Here is a 19,592-nt window from a genome sequence, read left to right as displayed (position 1 = left end):
TGGTTGACAGGGATCTCAGCCATGTATCCGACCCATCTCCCTCACCTCTGCCCTCACCCCCTCTCTTCCCTCCCACAGCACTGATAGGGACCATTTTGACCTCACCGATCACCAGCATTCACATCCAGAGGATCATTAGCTGCCATTTCCTCCAATTGCAGTGGGATACCACCACCAGACAAATATTCTCCCAGCTTTTCTGCAGAGATCACTCCATGTGGGACATCTTGGTTCGACCCTCCTCCATTCCCAAAACCTCCCCATACCCCTTTGACAATTAACTCTGCAACTGCAGAAGGTGTAACACCTGCATGTTTAATCCCTCCGTCCTCACTCCCCAAGGCCCCAGTCCCACCTTCCAGGTGGAGCAGCACTTCACTCAATCTCGTCTATTGTATTCACCGCTCACAATTTGGTCTCCTCTACACTGGGAGGAGATCACGTTGCAAGCTGGGTGAACACGTTTTTACTTGGGGACCATGCAGTTTTCAATCATTTTCAGGCTTGAGCACCTTCTCCAATGTCCTTATCCATATGCCCAACACATTGGGCATTGTCATCACATGGGCTGTTATTATTGGGGGATCCCATGGTCAGAGGTGGCACAAAATGTCTGTCCGTTTGCATAAATATGGCTACAATAACATAATTAGCTTCCTGAATCCAGCATGAAAGTGATGTCATAGGGTAGCACAAAGGTAGTTTTGAGAAGGAGGTAACTGAAGGTAACAGGGTTTGTTTTGAACAAATAATCTTCCAAATGAACATACAGGGAGTTCTGTGAACATAGCAATTGCACATATCTGTAAGAGATAATCTGATAAGAGATGCCTGGGAACAGACAGCCTGAAGATTTTAACAAGCATAAAAAAGAAAAATATGATCTCGTAATGATGGAGTATGATTGAGTTTATTGTCTTATTAATGAAATGAATGTTGCCTTCTTAGATAAAAGAGTTTGAGTAGAAATATTTAGAGGAGGGTCAATAAATTCCATTCTAGATGACAGGATGTGACTCGAATGAGTTACAGTACAGCTGTATGAGAGGGGGACAGTGTTTACCGAACCGTCCAAGGTCACGTGGGACAGAAGCTGCTCACAACCTGATGACTAAAGAATTCCCAACACTATGTCTAACCATATTACATTATTGGAACTGATAGTACAACTTTTAGAACAATTAGTAAACATTAATATCCTTTTAGTTGTCAAGTAATGAGGTGAGCAAATTGTATAACAGAATTTAAAAGGTCCTTAAGTGAGAGGCAAGTATAACGTAGGGAGAAAGAATCTGCTCAACATGTATTAGCTAAGGAATTCTAACGAGGCCATTCCTGAAGAAGGGCCTGTGCCCGAAACGTCGAATCTCCTGTTCCCTGGATGCTGCCTGACCTGCTGTGCTGTTCCAGCAATAAAGTTTCAACTAAGGAATTCTAACATCAGGTGTAAACATACAACTTCACATATAACTATATTTCTATTAGAATTAATAGTATGAACCTTATAGAAATTAGTTGAAATTAAAATCTCTTTGTATGATGAGGCCAAGGGGAAATACAAGATGAGGAACAGAACTTGGATGTCAATGACTACAACGAATAACAGAACCCAAGGCGTCCTTCGAGGTATGCAAGTCTGAGAAAGACTATAACCATTAACTTTGGAATGTAGATCGATGAGGTAAATTTTAAGACCCCAAGGCTTGATGATAACGATGTCTGGTAAACATCTTGAGATCTTGGGGAACCTAGGCCTGTCCATTGAGGTGTCTATCATTGATCAGGTGTTTCACAGGATTGTGTAGATTAAGGGAGAAGGAACACTGACATCAACGTTGCATGTAGTTATTGCAACACGCAAAATATAAAAATCTTGTATCTCACTGGGGAAGCTAGTCTCATTGACATTGCCGTCAAACTTAGCTAGGTAGAAATGGGTGACTGGCCCACATGAAAGCCAGGTTTGGGGCGGTCTCTGGCTGATCACACACACGTGATAAAAGAGCTTGATTAAAAATAGATTGTGAAGCTGAATGCAGAACTTGAGACTCCTCTTTGGCATCTTTTCCCAACAAGATACTACCACACGCTACCCATTGTCAGCCCCTAATGATCCCCATTAGCGGCTATTCATTCCCCCAGGCTGACCTTTACACAGACCTTTGAATGCTCAACTGTTTTTCTCTCTCTCTCTCTGGGCTCTATCTCAGCCTCCCTCACCTACCCCATCTTCAGCATAAATACGAATCTTTTGTCATATACAATCATTTTTTAAGAAGGGTCACTGACCCAAAACAATAATTCTGTTTTCGCACCACAGATGCAGCCAGACCTGTTGAGTTTTCCCAGCAATTTCTGCTTTTGTTTCTGATTTCTAGCATCTGCAGTGCTTTACTTTTTTTAAATTGAACACCATCCCATGAAACAGATTTACATCGATGTTAAGTTAGAAGTTTGGTGGGACTTTGATGGGATGTACATTGCACACACATGCAGAGATAGCTACACAGACACACACACACACAGATAAACTTGAGGAGCCAAATAGTCTATGTTTGCTCCAATTTCATATGTTTATATGTAAGTTAGCATTGTCAGTTGTGCTCACTTTGTCCATACTGGAAGATACAAAGTTTTATAGAAACCTGTTCTTTGCAGATGAAAAGAATAGAAACATTCATTACCTCTGTTCGAATTCAGCAAAAAAGCCATTCCCTGTCTCATTATTTGTAGAGCAATGCAGTAATTAATTAGAGTCAATCTATTTGGTTTAAAATTTCAACAAACTCTGGGGGTCAACTATCAATCGTCAGTGATTGGTCCATTTCCCACAGCAATGGCTGTACAAATTAAAGTTTACTTGCCAACCAAACAGCACTCTTCCCTTGTACAGTATAAATGTTCCTGTTCAACTGTATTCTTGCAAATTACCTTAATGTGTGTAAAAGAAAAAGCTCTGTCAAAATGTCTTTACCAGCAATGCTCAAGTTCTGTAATACCAAATAAGTATCAAATAATATTTTTACCAAGTACTTTCTCTTATTTGTATCAGGTATTATTTGTGGGACATTAAGTTTAAATTATGTAAACTGACTATCACTCAGATGGTTTCTATCAGTTTTACCAGTGTCAACTCTTCAAGAATGTTCACACAGACATTCATTCACACGATGTGGGCATCATCAGTAAAGGCGGTATTTGCTGCTGATGCCGAATTGCCTCTGAGAAGGAAGGAGCGAGTTCAAATGGGGTCACATCAGTGACTGTCATCCCTGTCTTTTAAATATTACACAGAGTGAGCAGTTTAAATGTTCTTTGTTATGAGCACTTTAAACAATATTTGCTGCAATTATTTCAGTAGCATTTGCTGTCGCCATTTTATATCATAATTTTGCATTTTTTTATGCACTGTAATCACTCAAAATTACATCCGTGTTGACAATTTAAAAGATATTTGATGGATATCTTTTGAAGTGCAGTTCAGGATCTTTGCACAGGGATATCTGCTGTTGAGTGTGGGACGTTATATTGATTGTGTACAGGATGTTGGTGAGGTCCCTTCTGGAGGGCTGTGTGCAGTTCCTGTTGCCTTGTTGCAGGAAGGATATTGTTAAACTGGAGAGGGTTCAGTAATGATTTACCAGGGTGTTGCCAGGCATGGATGGTTTGCGATATCAAAGTAGACTGGAGAGACTAGCCCTTTTTTCACTGGAGCATTGATGTGTGACTTTATTGAGGTTTATAAAATCATGAGGGACGTAGACAAGGTGAATGACAATGGTCTTTTCCCAGGTAGGGGGAGTTCAAAATTCAGGGCATACTTTTAAGGTGTGAGGAGAAAGATTTCAAAAGGACATGAGGGGTAACTTTTTTAGGCAGAGGATGGTTCATGTGTTGAATGAACTGCCAGAGACAGTGGTGGGTGGAGGTACAGTTACAAGGTTTAAAAGACATTCAGATATTTACATGAATATGAAAGGTTTGGAGGGATATGAGCCAAGTGCAGGCAGGTGGAAATACTTTAGTTTGGTAAGATGGTTGGCGTGGATGAGTTAGACTGAAGAGTCTGTTTCCATAATGTATGACTCTGACTCAACATAAGAAGTGATGTACAGTGTTGATAAGGGCTGATTGGTGTACCTTACCCAGGGAAAGCATTGTGTTTGTCTCACTGATCCAGGAAGGGCCGATCGATTGTACTGTGTCTGTTTCAGGGATCATGGGAAGTGTTGACTGAACCTACTCTGTGTGTCTCACAGACATCAGGGAGAGCAGACTGACCTCACTGTGTCTTTATCACTGACCCAAGGAATCTGGATTGTTCAATTGTGATCCCAGAATGCATCAATCCATCTCATCATTTCATAAATAACACTAATCGAGCAAAAGGCTGTTTTACCATGTTCTTCAGCTGTTCTCTGAACTTAGTCTGGGTCACAGCATATATGCACGTGTTTGTGCAGCAACTCAGGAGCTGGAGAATGAATCCTACATCTCGTGAAAAGTAATGTAAAAATACAGACTTAAACCCCAACCGATACATGCGTCTCCACATAGAATACACCAGAAACATTGACCATAACAGGATGAAATTCCCTGAGATAATAAATATTAAAATGATGGATTTCCTTCGGCTCTCCAAGTGTCGGTCCTTGGAATGCTGCCCCCTGCTGTCAGGCTGGAGTCTCCTGCGGGCTCTGCTGGCCACTAAAATGTACCTCCCAGTGAAAGCATTGAGCAGCAGAATCAGAACAAATGGGAGTGCTGGGGTCAGAATGTAGTGAATAAGCTCAATCGATCCCCAGACTCGCGATAACATAACATACCTTTTAGCCAAACAAAACCAGGGCTGGTTCCTCAGCTTATACCAAGGTGTTAACATAAAATACCAGGAAATGTTCTTTAAACAGCTGAGCACAGTTATTGTTCCCAGAACCATGGCTGCTGTTTTCTCAGTGCAATATTTGCCTTTCATCTTTTGACAACAAATGGCCACACATCGATCAAAGGTGAAAGCGACAGTGAACCAGACAGAGCAGTCCATAGCTGCAAAAACCAGGACGGCGTGGATGTTACACACAGGGATGGTCTGCAGAAATTTAAATTCAGTTTTATAAATAATTGGAATGTGTCTCAGTATCAGATCAATGATTATGAGCAGTAAGTCCACTGCTACCATGGCCACCAGGTAGCGAGTGATACATTTAGAAAGATCACACTTTCTCTGTGATAGAATCACTATTGTGACTATGTTAACTATGAGAAAGGAAAATAAACAAGAATGTATTAAGTTAGGCTGAGAACAGTTATACCTTATTACAGATACAATTGATAAGTTACAAAACTTATTGAGATTTCAGATGTTTTATTGTATACAGTAAAGATATAATAATGGGACATAAAGAAAGAGTGGATTCATTGAACATATATCTTATGCCTGTCTTTCAAATAACATTCTAGAAATAAGTATGAATAACAAGTTGAAAGGAAGGGATGAATTAGACACAATTACAATCATGATGAAATGTTGCTCAGAAAATTCTTAGAATCAATGGCTGACATGTCCCAGGTTCAGATGAAATGCATCCAACACTTGTCAAAGGAATGTTGTATAAGATAGCAACTGTGCTGATTTTAATTTCCCAAAGGTAACCAGGAGCTGGTGAGAATGGAGAGCAGCTGCTCCTTCAGTCACAGGATACGTATGTCCATGCTTGCTGCTATAGGTTTACTGATGTGTTTATCAATGACGAATACAAGAGAGAAACAAACTGGGAATGGGGGCAGGGAAAGAATGCGACCAGTGAGTGTCTCTCTGGTGGAAGGTGGGCTGAGGGCGAGAAGCAGGTGGATGGAGGCCAGGTCTGGGAGGGAGAGCCAGAGGGTAGAGCCAAGCCAGCCATTGCAGACAGGTCCAGGAATGTTGTAGGGGCAAGAGGGAAGCTGCAAAGAGACTAGGAGGAGACAACGAGGTCATGAGGAGATTGGGAAATTATGGGGAGGCCACAACAGGGCTGAGGGGACATTGGGAAACCAGTGGGATTGGGAACATGGAGAGGCCACAACAGAACAGGTGAGACAGGAAGGAGGGGGGTGGAAGGAAGAGATAGACACTGCAAGACAGTGGGAGGGAGAGAGGGAGAGCAAGAGAGAGAGGAAGAGATTAAAAACTGCAAGAGGGTGGTCACGAGAGAGAGTTTGCAAGTGAAGTGGGAGACAGAGGGACTTTGCAAACAACAGAGATTGGATTCAGATCTGTTAACAAAAGAAACCTCAGCTAACCAGGAATGAGGAAAAGATGAAAGCACTGAGCTGATGAATTACTTGCAAATGGACATGGTATTTCTAGCGTGAGTCTCTGAGCAGATGTGGCCTTGCCTTTGGGGATCATTTCAGTAGATGCTATTGTCATGTAGATTGAGCCAAGTGTTATATTTAAATCTGAAATTGACATCTGATAATTTTATTTTATTAAATAATAAATAAACAAATAAACATTTCTTTTCTGACATCTCAGTAAAAGTAGGCAGCAACAAACTGGTTCAAAACCATTCCAACTTTATGAATATGTGTGGAAACACCTCAACAGTCACTTCTCCAGTCTGTAGGAAGTATGTTTATTGTTATAGCTTTTTGTGTCTCGTGAATTATGTGTCACTTATTTTGGGGAAAACATATTTTGCAAACTTATGCCTGTTGTTTAGTGCCAATTTAATTGCAGCATCCATTCAGGAAATTAATGTTTTCCCTAAACATTGTGGCTTTATTGTGGGTTAACAGTTATTGATAATATTGATAAGTTCCTCGAGTTCTACTTATGAATGAAAATATCCAACACAGCAAGACATACACAGAAGGTAATGTGACATGTTGAATGAATCAATTAATAAAGGAGTTAGCGAGAATGCAAAAGTAGCCCTGAAAACCAAAAGGTAACACTCAAGAGGAGCTGTCAAAAATAAATACTTTATGCTTTGAGACACACATCTCTCTGATTTGTACCCCAAAGTAAGGATAGAACCCTTGAAGTTCTTTTTCATTCAAAGCTGAAACACTGCCCTCATGTTAACATTAGTCATATTGCTTTCTCAAATAAAAAGCATCTTTTCCACAATTTGATTAAAAGGAACTTTGTGCCATTCTCACTCAGAGAGCAGAAGTGAAATGGCACATTCTGTGAGGCATCATCATCTATGATATCACACTCTGAACACTTAAGAAGCAAGAGTGAAACATTGCAAACTGGTTTGAGGCTAACATTACTGTGATAGAGCCTGTCATTGAAGCAAGAGTTCCACTCTCATCGATTTCAAGAGAGATCTGAGTGAGAAAGCTCTGAACGCAGGAAGAGCCATTTGAATTAAACTCCAAGAAATTGCTAACCAACGATCCAATAATAACATTCCTAACCTTGCAGGAATATCCACAGCTACTCCATCACAGGGAAATGTACGGATGAAGGGATGGGAAAGGTGAAAGATGCATGAGGAAAAGAAACAGCTCAACTGAAACAAAGGCAGGAGAGATCATCACCCACTGTAACAAATAGTTGGAGAGATGGGGAGATCCTTGCCTTGAGCTATAACGCAGGGAGAACATTGTCACTGAGGAAGCTCTAGACACCATTAAAAAGCCTCCCTGTTATGGCAGAGCTGGGAATCAAACCAACAGTGGAGGGCTTTAGCAAAGCTATTGACACACACTCATGGACAAAGCTCCAGTCACTTTTGACTGTCCTCACCAAGAACAGAAAACCCCACTCCTGCAGCTTCTGCACTAACCTCTCTGTTTCTTCTGGAGGAGGGGACATTTCCACAGGGAGTGTGTGATGCAAGGATTGTGACCCTGTACATGAACAAGAGCAACTGCAGAGATTGCCATAACTGTCGAGGTGTCTCCCTGCTAAGCCTCCCTGCATTGGAAAAGGATTTCCCCATGTGGCCTTGTCAGGCTGCAGACACTGGCTTAAGGCATCTGCCCCCAATTCCCAACGTGGTTTCAGAACAGCAAGCTCAACAATCTCGGTTCCCTTTCAGTCTCGCAGCTGCAAGAGAAATACATCAACAAAGGAGACCGAAAGGACAGGGCAGGGAGACTATATCTGCACCTGAAGAGAGAATAATTACTCAGATACAGGGTTTGTTACAGGAAGTTTGTGTTTGATAACCTTTTGAGGTGGTAACCTGGCGTGTTGATGAGGGCAGTACATTTGATGTGGTCTACATGGACTTCAGCAAGGCTTTTGGTAAAGGTCCTCATGCAGATTGGTCAAGACAGTAAGAGCCAATGGGATCCCAGGTAAAGTGACCTGCTGGATGTAAAACTGGCTGAGAGGCAGGAAGGAGAGTGGAACGGTTGAGAGATGTTTCTGTGACAGGAAGTCTGTTTCCAGTGGGGTTTCACAGAGCTCGGTGCTGGGAGCTTGCTGCTTGTTGTGTAGATGAATGATTTCAACTTAAATTCAGGGGAGTATGGTAAAGATGTTCACAGGTGACATGAAACTTGGCAGGGTGGTAAAATGTGAGTAGGATATCTGTAACCCACAGGAGGAGATCATTGGCCTGGTCAGCTGGGCAGAGCAGGGACAACAGGAACTCAGCCTGTTTATTTGGAAGCACTAGCTTTCGAAGTGCTGCTTCTTCATCAGGTGGTTATGGAGCAGGACCATAAGACACCGAAATTTTAGCAAAAGGTTACAGTGCCACGCAGCTGGAATATATTAAACAAACTTAGATGAAGTCTTTCATTTTTTAGAATGGGTTTCCTCATTTCGGTTCGTTAATAGGTAAATCCCAGAACTCCTTTTAAGTCACATTCTCAAGATAAATTCAGATTTTCTAACAAAAGGTGTCATCTCAGCTCAGAGAATGCATTAATGGTGTGAGGTTAAAGTCTGTCGGTGTTCCAGTGGGACTGGTTCAATATTTAAAGTGGGATTTATATCTTGTTACATGTATTGACTGTAGGGTATGCATTTTTTGAGCAAAATAAAATATAATTCTGCATATACAGATTCGCTCCATAAACATGGAGGAGAGGCAGAGTGAGTATGTGCATGTCAGTGTAGGAAACCCATTCTAAACATTGAAAGTCGGATAATAGGAAATGAGAAGAATAGTAATAAAGTTAATCATGATTCACAGAATTACTAACCAGACAGAGATACTTACTAGGAATACCAACAGCAGCGAGAGTCGGATAGTAAATGCGCTGAATCAGCAGAAGTATGTATCGGATCCGACGTTCCAAATATATTTGGTGATAATTTGCAGAAACATAGGCAATTGTCCCAGAGAAATTCCTGCCCATTGTGGTAACATTGTAGTCTGCGCTCATCAGATTCTGATCTGTCATCGCTCCCTGTTTTGAGGAATGTTGCAGCTGAGACTCATTTATTAATAGAAGGAGGAATCCATCCAGAGACTCAATTAGGGCCCACAGAGATTGACATTAATTACACTCACTGAACAAACAGTGGGTTCATTGAACTCCTTTCAACCCAATGCCTTTGTCCCAGAGTAAAGTAAAACTTTTCCCTGGTCTGGAGAGAGTGTGTCAGGTTGCTACGTAAAAGAACAATGAAAGTATGGGACTGGGTCGAGAGGACTGGATGTTTGCAAATAGTGCCCCCTGATGATCCAACATAAATTATGGCTTTGTTATTTGAAGAAGAGTTTAACAAATGACAGCTATTATTGACTTGATGGACCTCTTTGATAAAGTAACTGGAAGTTGTTTAGTTTTGCATATTTCATCTTATATACATTGGATTTTCAAAAAGGTGAAGTGTTATTTATTTGACTCATTAGGAAAATGTAAACATGTGGATTGAAGGAGAAATGGCATTGACTGAGGGACATAACTCAGGGAGAACGCTGTGCATGTAATGAGAAGTTGCAGGGAGAGGGCTCTTGTGTTGCAGTGATTGTATCCCAGGCAAGAGATCCTGGGTTCAAATCCCAACTGTTCCAGAAATGTGTGATGATATCCCTGAGACAGGTTGATGAGAAGGTAGATAGACTGCAGGAAGATACATTATTCTTCTTCCCTCATGGTTAGTGTTAGGACCACTGATCTTTGTAATTCATATATAAATGACATAGGAAGGACAAGATTTCAAGGTTTGTCGAACACTAGAGAGACAGAAAGATAGTGAACAGTGAGGAGGAGAGGATCAGACATCATATGATAATTTAAAGCAAAATATTGCTGATGCTGCAAAACTGAGACAAACCCAGAATGCTGCAGAGACTGAGCAGATCAAGCAGCTTCCATGAAGAGAGAAATAGAGTTAACGCTTCAACTCAGAGCCAAAAGGAATGGAAACATGAGTTCATTGGATGTTTTGACAGAGACAGAGGGGAAGTAGGGCTGAGACCCCATGTAAAAGACAAGAGCATTATTAATGGTGTTCAAAGAGGAAAAGAAGAGGTGTAAAATGTATCGAAATTAAGGTGTGAAAATAAGTGCCTGGTTCCACTCTACTCAGCAACACAAATAAGACACAAACAAGAAAGCTGGGTGCCTAATGGGGCTGAGAATATAAGAAAATGTAAGAATAAAAGAGAAATTCAGAAGAAACATCATAAAGTTAAAGACCGAATTGTGGAAATCAGTATTGAGTCCTTAAGACGGTAAAGAGGAAAATGAGGGTTTGTTCCTCAAGCTTGTGCTGTGCTTTTCTCCCACTCTCCCGTTAACTGCATTGTTGGTTTCAATCAGAGCACACCATTTCCAACCAGTGGCCATGACACTGTCACTCTCTCTCTGTCTTGCAGGTAAAGCCAGCCTCTCTGTGGGGACTGCAGAGACAGGCCCAGCTCCTGTAGAAGCCACCAGCTCGCCCCCTGAGGGCTCAGAGAAAGGGTCACCAAGGCTGCCTTTTGTAAACCCCACAGGCTCTGACCCTGAGATCTCGGTGGGAAGGTTAGCCTTAGCGAGTGTGGGAGCACAAGCTGGTGAGCACCTCACTGCCACAGCTCCGCAGCTGGCTGAGGAAGAAATGCCCCAGGCCTCTGGCACTTGGAGAGACTGGCAGAGCCCAGGCAGCTGCTCAGGCAGGAGAGGAGCCCATGGTGTCAGCAATCAGGACCCACATCTGAATGTACAGGGAGGAGCGGCAGACGGAGAAATGGGACACAATGGGCCCCATTACCCAGAGGCTGCAGAAGGACAGTGAATCCTGAGGGTAGTTGATAAGGTGCAACATCAAAGTTATGGCAGAAAAGAAAAGCCCATGGTGTTGGGGGTAATATGGTGACCTGGACAGAAGATTGGCTGGTGAACAGGAAGCAGAGAGTAGGAATAAGTGGGTCATTTTCAGTCTGACAGGATGTGACAGCGGTATGTCACAGGGGTCAGTGCTGGGCTCTCAACTCTTTCCAGTTTACAGAAATGATTTGGATGGAGGATCGAAGGTATGGAGCTAAATTTACTGATAACACAAAGATAGAAAGGAATGTGAGTTGCGAAGAGGATATGAGGAACCTACAAAATGATATTAGAGGTTGAGTGGCAAAGATCTGCCAAATGGATACAATGTGGGATGTTGGGAAATTGCCCATTTTGGAAGGAAGAATAAAAAACAACCTCATGATCTAAATAGTGAGATGGTGAACAGCTCTGAGATGCACAGGGATCTGGGTGGTTTCTTAGTGAATACCTGAAATCCATTAGTGTCTGTGTGGGAATGAGTTGCATAAAAGGACTCAATGCCTGTTCAGATAAGAATGAATGAATGGGTCAGTAGAGCAACACCATGTAACTCTCTTGCACAGTTGCACTTCCCCAGCTGAGCAGTTCCCCTCCTCTCCAGCCAACTCCAGCTCATTTTTCTCAAATGGGGAGAGGGCCCCCATCCCCACCGCCCAGCACTGGTCACCTGGCCATGAGAGATCTCGTTCCTGCCAACGGGACAAAGGGAGGATTGGGTCTGATGGAAGTGACGGCACGAGCAGTTCATGGTGATGCATGAGCAGGAGAGATGGTGAGGAGTCTCCAGTGAGTGAGTAGGAAGCACAGTTGAGGTGGGAGAACTCGCCACTCCCCTTTCACTGTCCTATTTTCTTTTAAACTTGAAAGCCTTTTGCCTGAGACAATATCTGTTAGCTATAATCAAACTGGCCCTAAAACCCATTCAAGCCCATACTTTTTGAAGCCTGTGTTTTTCCATCCTTCTAAAAAAAATCCAAGGACAACATAGCCTTGTTAAAGGAGCAACATCATCACAGCACCCCCCCCCCCCTTAAAAAAAAGCCATCCATATCCAAGATGGCTTCACTTTGAAGCATTCTTAATGTTAAGCCATCTGTACTCTACAACACACATATACAGTACACAGACAGTAACCACACAAACTGCATGACTACATTTTGTTTGAGTCTGTTTTACTCCTGCCACCAAACACCTCCATTTCTCATTCACCTCTCAGCAATGCGTCGGTAATCATGTTTGCTAGTCCTGCCACCTGCACCATTTTGAAATTGAATGGCTGTGCCAACAATCTCCATCTAAACAGTCTCACATCTTTGGCCTTACATTTCTCCACAGACTTCAATGTGTTATGATCAGTGTATATGATTGTCTCAGATACGTTACTGGTAACATTAAATTCAAAATGTTGTAATGCCAACACTAAGCTCAAAGTCTCCTTCTCAACTGTCAAATATTTCTTCTGAGGAATGTTCAATTCCCTGAACAAAGTTAAAAATCACAGAAAACCAGGTTAGAGTCCAGTAGATTTATTTGGGAGTACTAGCTTTCAGAATGCTGCTCCTTCATCAGGAAGCTGTGGAGCTGCAGGAGAAATACCCGATATGTCTTCTCATCATCTTCTTGCAAGAGCACAGCACCAACTCCTACATCACTTTCATTGATAGCCGCTTTGAGTGGTTTTGTGTGATTAGATATGGCTAATACCGGGTTAAAGGTTCACTCGGCATTTCAAGCTGCCAAATGCCTCTGACAGTCCGCTGTTCACTGAAAAGTCTTGCCTTTCTCTAGCAATTCATTGAGTGGAGCTGCCACACTGCTAAAATTTGGTATGAAATTTTAATAAAAACCACTCAATCCCAGGAACCGGAATACTGCTCTATTTGTTCAGGTGTGGGAAACTCCCTAATTAACCTTGTTTTTGTATTCCATGGGGCCATGTGTCACTGTTGAATAAAATGGTATTGGAAAGTTACTTGGGCTTTGGCAAATTCACTTTTCACCAAATCTATCACCAGGTCTGCCTTCCGCAGTCAATTGAACAAGTCTGATAAATGTAGGAAATGTTTCTTCCATCTATGACTAAAAATCACCAGGTCATCTATATATATGACACAATTGGATAATCCAGCAATGACCTTATCAGTTAGAATCGGAAATGTGGCTGGTGCATTTTTCATACCAAATGGCATGACTGTAAACTGATACAGTCCATTTGGTGTTATGAAAGCTAAAATTGTCTTCACTCCTTCTGATAGTTACCTGCCAATATCCTCTGAGCAAGTCCAAATTGGTAAGTTGCTTGTCCCACCTTTTCAACAGAGTCTTCCAAGTGTGGAATTGGATAGTCTTCAGTCTTTGTAACTGTGTTGTCTTTGCAATAGTCCACACCTGATCGTTGGGCACCATCTGGCTTTGGCACCATTAATCTGGGTGAGCTCCAGTCACTGTAACTCACTTTGATTATGTCGACTTGGAACATGTGTTCAATCTCTTTATGAACCTGTGCTGATGTTAGAGGATTATGCCTGTAAGGATGTTGCTTAATCAGAACAGCATCTCCTATATCTACATCATGCATAATTTGGTGTGTACTTCCCAGCTTATTTCCACATATCTCCCCATACGATGGTAATAGCTCTTTTAGGTCATTCCGCTTTTCCTCTGGAAGGTAACTCAGCTTCTCTGGCTTTCCTTCCCTCTGTCAAAATACCTTTTGAGCATATTCACAGGACCCACTCAGTCAGATTTCTGTCTGGAGTCCTTATCAAATAGTCCATCTCACGCAATTTGCTTTCAACCTGATAAAGGCCATTGAAACTTGTTTTTAAAGTTTCACCTTTCACTGGGAGTAACACTAACAACTTAGCGCTGATAGTAAAATTGTCAGTTTTTGATTTCTTATCTGCCTTCTGTTTGATTGTATGATGTGATACTCTTAAATGCTATCTAGCCAACTCCTCAGCGCTACTTAATCAATCCTGAAAAGTTTACATATAGTCCTAATATGAATTCTGATTTACCAATTTCTCCTTGATCAATTTTAGTGGTCCTCTCATTTCATACTCAAAAACAAATTCAAATGGACTGAATTTGGTCAATTCATTTGGTGCATCTCTGATCGCAAAAAGTACAAACGAAATTCCCTTATCCCAATCATCTGGATAGTCTTGACTATAAGCCTTCAACACGGCCTTTGATGCCACCTTTCCAACAGTTCCTGCGATTCTAAATGGCATTCAGTTGATTTGAATTGTTTTATTTCTCTGCTGTCCATAATTTCCGTGAATCATTTTGATGTAAAGTTTAACCCTTGATCTGATTGTATCTCTTTGGATAGTCCATATTTAATGAAATATTGGAATAGCTCCTCTCCAATCCTTTCAGCTGTGATATTGCATAATGGAATGATCTCTGAAAATCTCGAGGACACATCCGTTATTGTTAACAAATATTAATTCCCACTTTTTGTTATAGATAGGGATCCTATGAAATCAATTCAGACTCTTGTAAAGGTTTATTCAAATGCAGGAACAGGTATTAAAGGTGCAGGTTTTATTACTGCCTGTGATTTTCTGATTACCTGACATGTATGACTGGCAAAGTTCAACCACATCCAGTCCAGGCCAGCAAAAATGATTTTGTATTTTAGCCTGAGATTTTCTCACTCGTAAATCCCCCCCCCCCCCCAGAGGGAGCTCATGCACCACTCACAGCACCTCCATTCTGTAACCCACTGGCAATATAACGCGATGAAGTTTTGCCCCATTACTGTTATTCCAAGATTAATAGAATGCCAGGATGCAAAATTGCAAAAATGCAAGAGTGACAGAATGAAAGAAAATGTAAGAACACAAAAATGACATGATGGAAGATTGCAAAATGCAACAATGCATTCCATTTCCTCATTAAGACAGCATTTTTATGACAGTAACATTCAGGAATACATTTGGATTATTTTTCGGTGAATGCCTTTTGATAACAATTGCTTTAATTTTCATTTTTTGGCCGTAACTCAATTAAGTTATCTGAGCAAAAGATGTCTACTTTCTAACTGGACTGTTGCTGGTTTGTGTCAACCATCTGATCAATAATCATAGAATCCCTCCAGTGTGGAAACATGCCCTACAGCCCAGCAATGCGCACTGACCATCCAGGGAATTACCCACCCAGACCTATTCCTCGACATTTACCCCTGACTAATGCACCTAACCTACACATTCCTATACACTGTGGGCAATTTAGCATGGCCAATTCACCTAACCTGCACATCTTTGGTTTGTGGGAGGAAACTCACACAGACACAGGGAGAATGTGCAAACTCCACATAGACAGCCACCCGAGGCTGGGATCGAACACAGGTCCCTGGTGCTATGAGGCAGCAGTGCTGACAACTCAGCCACTCTGCCACCCAAACAGGAGCTCTGCTAATTCCACTTCAACTTTCTTATCTGTACTCTCTGATCTCTCCTTTTTCAACTGATGACTCAGTGACCTTGTTACCATACAGTCAGGAAAAACCCCAGGATTTGTTCTGCAATAGCTCAGTTACCTGAGTTTCCACTGGCTTTTCAACGACAGTAGGCAGCACTCCTACCTGTGACACAGCTATATCATTAGGAAGGATAAATTATATTCCTGGAGCTGAGAGTTTGTTCAGTACTCCGACCACAACATCTCCACTCTTCACGGGACACTCTAACCTCACTTTACATAACGGAGTGCTTCTTGTCTCACTGTGGATTCCTGTTACTAGTAACTTTCCTATTAATAGTCCTTCAAAGGTACATATTTCCTTATGTTTCATCATCACAGACTGAGAGGATCCTCTATCTCTTAGTATTGTAACCTCTTTACCTGCTGCTCCTGCCCTATGTGAGTAACCTTTACCTTCACAGGTATATGGTTTAAGAAGATCTGGCACTTCCTCGTTAACCGACCTCTGACCTGCTTGTACATTCTGGTGCAGCTTTCTATCCTCCACTGTGCTTTTCGTTATCACTCCAACAAAACTCACTGGCTTATCCTGTTTTCCTACATCAGGCTTCCCACTATTTTTCCTAACCCACCCACACTGCGATATCATGCAGCCGAGTGAAAATACTGGAGCTTTTTAACTTCTCTTTGCTCTTCAAGGGGTCCCCTTTTTAACCCTGTGTGTAAGTTATCTTTCAGATCTTCATCGAGATCTACCTTTCCCTTTCCACGTGAGGATTTCGCTTTTCCCCAATTTCTATCCCTCACGGATTAAAATTGATTTTGGAGCTAAACTTTGATTTATGAGCCAACTCATTACCATTAGCCATTTCAGTTGCTAATCTTGCCATTTTCGCTCTCTGCTCTTCCACATGAGTGTGCACTGCTTCAGAAAGGGAAGGTTTGAATTCCTGTCTCAGTGCCAATTTCTGAAGTTCAAACTCCCTCTCTTTCTCTCTTTCCTCTCTCTCTCTTTCTTTTTGTTCTGTAAAAGCAATTTGTTCTTTTTCTCTTTCCTCTACTTTCAATCCTAATTAACACTGTTTCATTTCTGTTGCCCTTTCCTAGTCTTTTGCCTCTAACTCAAGCTGCTTCATTTTCAATTGAATTTTAGCCATCTCGAAAGATTCTGACAGTGTTTCCAGCAAATTGAAATGCTGAGGTATTGCTGTAACTATCTGTCCTTTCCTCACGGAAGGGGGCAGCTCCAACCCCAGCTTGTCTGCTAATTCCAGCAGCTTGGCCTTAATCACCTTTTGTAAAACCCCAAAGGTCACTTCTTCCATCCCCAGGAAATTATTGGTGACTGGAAGGGCCGTTGCTATCCAAGTCCTGTTTAAACCAACCGAATACAACACCCGGAACAAAAGACACAAACACCTACCAGTCACTGCCTTCGATCCAACAACCTCAATCCCAATTTGGAACTATAGAACAAATCCCACAAAGAGACCCATTCTGTTCTGGACCAGGCCAGACCCCCTCAAAACATTTCAAGAAAGTAACCCAGACTCTCACTTTGTCAGTTGTTTAAAGCAGGTGTCACACGGATATTCCAGGGGGGATGCAGCTGGTCAAACCACACCGTTTTAAACAAAATGGAATGTATTAGCAAGATTTACCAAATGAAACACAAACACTCTGTCTCAGAGTGCCAGGGGACTGAGTTTATTTCGAGCACTGGGTGACTGTGTTATTGTGGAGTATAGACAGGCTGCACGTGTCTGAGTGGGTTTCTGTCAGGTACTCCACTTTCCTTCCACAGTCCAAAATGTGCTGGTTAGTTGGATTGGCCACGCTAAATTGTGCTGTAGTGTTCAAGGATGTGCAGGCTGGGTGGGCTAGCTGTGTGAAATGTCGGGTTCTTGTTTAGGGTGGGGGGGGGTTGAGTGATGGGGGGTGGTGTGTGAGGTCTGGGTGGGATGCTCTTTCGAGGTGTATTGCAGATTTGATGGCCAAATGGCCTCTTTCTGCACTATAGGTATTCTATTCTATTATCATGCAGATGATAGTGCAGAAAAACACTGGGCCATGGTGGACGAAGCACCACAATTATCACTGAGATAAAAATACACTTTGTCAACAATTGGGAAACTTCAGCCCATTGTCAGCATTCGGAGCACTGTTCTCTTGATATACATCGATACAAATAAAAAAAAATTAAAATCTATCTCAAGGAACTAATTTGAGCATTACAGAGGACATGAAACTCAGTGAGGAAGATAAGCTCAGACTTTGGGGAACATTGTCAAAGAGTATGGTTGCTGATAAAGCACAGTGGGTCAGGCAGCATCCGAGGGGCAGGAGAGTCGATATTTCGAGCATAAGCTGTTCATCAGGAATGAGGGGGTGGCACAAGGGTGCTGAGAGATAAATGGGAGGGGGATTGGGATAGGGAATGCGATAGGGATAGCTGGGAATGCGATAGATAGATTAAGGTAGGGTTGAAAGTGAAGGTGTGGAGTAGACAGGTGGGAAGGAAGATGGACAGGTAGGACAGTTCAAGAGGGCAGTGCTGAGTTGCAGAGTGGATCTGGAATAAGGTGGGGGGAGAGGAGATGTGGAAACTGGTGAAATCCACATTGATCCCGTGAGGTTGGAGGGTCTCAAGAAAGACGAGATGGACTCCCTCCAGGTGTCAAGTGGCTAGTGTTTGGCGGTGGAGGAGGCCCAGGATTTGCATGTCCTTGGTGGAGTGGGAGGGGGAATTAAAGTGTTCGGCCACAGGGTGGTGGGGTTGTTCAGTGCGTGTGTCCAAGAGATGTTCTCTGAACCATTCTGCAAGTAGGTGTCCTGTCTCCCCAGTGTAGAGGCGACATAGGCAGACTTTAATGAAATAAGAAATAAAATGTAAGACAGAAAAACAGGGAAATGATATAAAGTCTTGGTCAGGATAATGAAGGGATTGAATATAGAATGAGCTGCACCATTTAGAAGGTTACACAGGAACAAAGAGATTCCACACATAAACATTGTTAAAAACGGCAATATGTTGCCAAAGCTTTTGGTCTTGCAATCATCAGGAGAAATGCAAGAAAACCAACATTCAAACATTCAGAACAATGTTACCCAATGGGAAGAAAGACTGCTGATGGGTTGATAAGTCTGTGCTAATTGTTTTGAGGTCTTGGATGGGGAACACAATGGGGAACATTTGATTTTCAATGTTCTCAAGTAAATCGTTTAAAGAAGATGTAAAGTTTGAACACAGATCTTTTGTTTTCAGAGGATCAATTCCCTATATGTCAGATACTGAGCCATGTTATGAGTTCGGTGTATTATCTGAAATTGGCTGTTGGTGGAGATACTAGCACACTTCGGATTGTTTAGCAAGTCATGTCCAAACACAATCACATCTGATGAAAATGGCTTGCACAGAAGTTAGTGCTCACCCACTGCCCGTCCCCACTCCCCTTGGGCATCTCACCCCCAGGTTGTCCCCACTCCACTCGGGCATCTCATCCACTGCCCATCCCCACTCCCCTCAGGCATCTCACCCACTGCCTGTCCCCACTTCCCTCGGGCATCTCACTCCCTGGTCATCCCCACTCCCCTTGGCATCTCACCCACTGCCCATCTCCACTCCCCTCGGGCATCTCATCCACTGCCCATCCCCACTCCACTCGGGCATCTCATCCACTGCCCATCCCCACTCCCCTCAGGCATCTCACCCACTGCCCATCTCCACTCCCCTCGGGTATCTCACCCACTGCCCGTCCCCGCTCCCCTCGGGCATCTCACCCACTGCCCATGCTCACTCCCCTCGGGCATTTCACCCACTGTTCATCCCCACTCCCCTCTGGCATCTCACCCCCTGGCCGTCCCCACTCCCCTCGGCCATCTCACCCACTGACCGTCCCCACTCCCCTCGGGTGTCTCACCCCCTGTTCATCCCCACTCCCCTC

Source organism: Chiloscyllium plagiosum, unplaced genomic scaffold (assembly GCF_037043375.1).
Source record: "Chiloscyllium plagiosum isolate Xiang-an unplaced genomic scaffold, Cpla_swu_hap1 HiC_scaffold_12, whole genome shotgun sequence".
NCBI lineage: Eukaryota > Metazoa > Chordata > Chondrichthyes > Orectolobiformes > Hemiscylliidae > Chiloscyllium > Chiloscyllium plagiosum.
The sequence above is the reverse complement of the archived record's forward strand: the minus strand, read 5'-3'. Positions refer to the sequence as shown.